General features: G+C 33.4%; 1 long non-coding RNA gene across 1 annotated transcript; it reads right to left on the reverse strand.

Annotated features, from left to right (window-relative positions):
• Positions 1-1832: 1832 nt before the first annotated feature.
• Positions 1833-3125, reverse strand: LOC132181543 (uncharacterized). Its single transcript, XR_009440272.1, has 3 exons — positions 2826-3125; positions 2178-2263; positions 1833-2063 (listed from the first exon to the last, which is right to left on the reverse strand). It is a non-coding gene; the product is annotated as an uncharacterized LOC132181543 (long non-coding RNA).
• Positions 3126-3476: the final 351 nt, after the last annotated feature.

Genomic DNA, 3476 nt, shown 5'->3' on the forward strand with positions numbered 1-3476 from the left:
CTTTTTGCTAGCCTTTATTTATTTATTTGGAAAAAATATAAAAAAAAACTCTCAAACTAATAGCGGTTTGCGATAGAGCTACATAATGTTCAAAAATACTAAACTAGTCCATCAAACTTCTAAAGTATAAAAAATGTCCCTTTTATATATATATATATATATATAATACTCCTGATCTTTTAAAAACTAAAAACTAAAATAAATAACTAAAAAATTAATATGTCAAAATAAAAAATGAGGAAAAGGGGTGGTTGCCAATTGAGCCAACCTCAACGAGCTATTTGTAATTTAAGCCAACAATAGTGATTAACTTTTTATTCATTAAAAAAAAAAAAAAGTTGTACTTATTCACCCCTTGTTTTTTTTGTTTAAAAAATAGTTTAGTTTATTTTTTATTTTATTATTATTTTTTTAGTTTTTTAAAAGATTATGGGTACTATAGGAATATATAAAAAAAAATGGGACCTTTTTGACGCACTTTAGTAGTTTGATTGGCTACTTTAGTAGATTTTAAACATTATGGGGCTCTATCGCAAACGACTGTTAGTTTGGAGGGCTCTTTTATATTTTTTCCTATTTATTTATTTATTTTCAGGAATGGAATGAGATGCTTATCGATTTTATTTAGCCAGTTTATGATGAAAATTTTATTTTAGAAATTTAACCGTATATATGATCTGGACAACGTAGTAAATATGTTATCATATTATTTAAATTTTTTAAATGATTTTACATCATATATATTATTAGATGCAATAAAATTAATTTAAGAAAAAATTACACTTTACCCCTGGAAGTTGTATACCTTCTTTTATTCTATTTCTAGTGTTTAAAAATTGACAATGTACTGGCACGATTTTTTTTTTTTTTTTGGTGGCAATGTGGCCTATTCGTTTAAAAGTTTAATATTTTTGACGGTAGACGGGCATGTGGGCCACACGTGGCCTTTAAGCACCAAATAGGCAAATACACATGGCCTTTAGCTTTAAGCACCAAATATGCCGAACTTTACCCCAACTTCACCCCTGATTTCCCCAAAATGTCCCCAAATGAAAATAATAATAATAATAATAATAATTGGGGTGGCTGACATTTTGGGGTGCCTCAAACACTTTAGGGGTGGTTTCGTGGCTGAAACCACCCCCTTTTGGGCCAAGGGGTGGCTCAACTAGCCCCCCATGGTGGTCATCCACCCCCATTAGGCCATAGGGCTGCCGGCCACCCCAAATGGCCAACTTTTGTTTTTCTTTAGAAAAATATGGGCATTTTAGATTTTTCACATCAAAAAAACTCATGCGAGGCCTAGGCCGGGTATCGGTCAAAACGGCCTGGTTTTGGACCTTATCGGTTATTAACTGATAATTTTCGGTTAAACGGTTTATTAACCGATACCAAACCAATAAGAATTTTAACCGATAATTTCAGTTAAAACGGTATACGGTTAAACGGTTCGGTTAAACCGGTTAACCGATTTAACCGATAACTTTATATTGATTTATTTTGTTGATCCAAAAATGAGTTTTTTTTACTTTTGAGAGCCCAAATACTTTTTGTTGGACTAAAATAACTTATTAAAATTAAGTTATTTTACGGCCCAAATACTCTTTGTTGGGACCCAAATATTTGTTTTTTTGGGCTAAAAATTGTAGGTTTTTTATATTGATCCACTTCAACTTTTTTTTTTTTTAATATTATCAAATATATTTTTCCAAAGCAAATGGACTAATTAACATAGAATGCTAATTAGACTAGCAAAACTAGTTAATGAAAAATGCTTTCACCAAAGGCAAAGAAATCCCATTACTTTAAAAAAAAAAAATCAAACCTACCCAAACCCAAATTAAAATAAAATTCATTAATGAATAATAAACAAAGTATTAACTAATTAAAGTCACTTAGCAAAAGAAAAAAAAGTCATGGGCAACACCATTACACAAATATGAAAGCGAGAAAACATAAAGATAGTGATCAATATGGATAAACATCAACATCAACACGGTTACACAACAATTTCCTTGAGCCACCTCCAACATAGATTATCTTCAATTCCTTAAATCTGCTTCCTTCAATAATCCAACAAATTAAAACATAAATAAAGTGAATCGCTATTAGTAATTAATATTAAAGAGTAAGAAATAAATATCAAATAAGAAAAAAATAAGATGCAAAAAACTTACCAAATACTTTAAACAAAACATTACTCCGCAAAGTTCATCCATTAAGCCTTAATTCGCATCAAATGTGAGGGAATTAGACATAATTTCTACCACAATGAAATTTTTAAAGGATTAGTAAAAATAATTTAATCAAATAATTAGAATAATGAATAAATTTGAAATTAACAAATATTACTCGACTCAAGCTTGTTTCTTTTTTAACTCGACACAATCAAATAAAACAAACTTCATATATACATATATTAATATATAGTAGCTCAGAGGTGCCACAAATCCATATACAGGTAAAAAATTGACCCATCCTTATGTAGATATCCCAGTTAAAGTAAACGCCCAAATCTGTTTCAGTCCTTAAGTAGGAATCCCGAATCTTCTTCCCCCCTTTTTTTTTTTGGCTATATACGATATGCATCAACTAAATGGTACCTATATATTAGGTTCCTAGATTTAAAATCACCACTAAGCAGTCAACTAATCGGCCAGGCCAGATAAGAAAACAACAAGAATTCAAGAGAAAATATATAATCGGCCAGGCCAGATAAGAAAACAAGTAAACAACAAATTTAACAAAAGAAAAAAGAAAAAAAAAAGAATAAAAGAAAATTCAAGAAAAAAAATAAAAAGGAGTGAGGGTCAAAGCTTGTTTACCTGTGAGTCACCGTAGCACCGAGAAGGCGAGAATCCGAGAGAGCCGAGAGTGTTCGTGTGTTGGCAGTGTTGCGATTTGCGAGTCTGCGGCTTGTGAGAGATCATAGAAGGGATAGATCAAGACCGAGATTGGGGGCTGTGTGAGGCGGAGAGCAGTTGGGACTTGGGGGCGGCCGCACCTAAGCAGTTGGCGGCACCGAGGCAGCAGATGGGCGAGTGGGCGACGGCGAGAAAGCTTAGGCGAGAGACTGAGAGAAGTGAGAAGAGAGAGGCGTGATTTTAGACTTTTAGGGCTTAGGGTTCGAGTGTTCGACTATTGTGGAGTACTGGAGACTGGAGTTAGAGAGGTTTATATAACCTCTCTAAAACGGCGCCGTTTTGGGACTCTAATAATCGGTTCTTATCGGTTAAACCGGTTAACTAGACCGGACCGAATTTCGGTATACTTTTTCTAACTGATAAGGATATCGGCATATCGGTTACGGTTTATATCGGTTCGGTCAAAACCGGTAGACGGCCGGTAATCGGTAACCGGTTCATCTGCCCAGCCCTAGTGAGGCCCAAGTTCTAGTAAGAAAATAGGTATAAGAACTTGTCAAAGCATCTTTAAAACTTGTATGACACAGAATAAGAAGTATAACTCAAAAATGC

This window comes from Corylus avellana, chromosome ca1 (genome assembly GCF_901000735.1).
Source record: "Corylus avellana chromosome ca1, CavTom2PMs-1.0".
Classification (NCBI taxonomy): domain Eukaryota; kingdom Viridiplantae; phylum Streptophyta; class Magnoliopsida; order Fagales; family Betulaceae; genus Corylus; species Corylus avellana.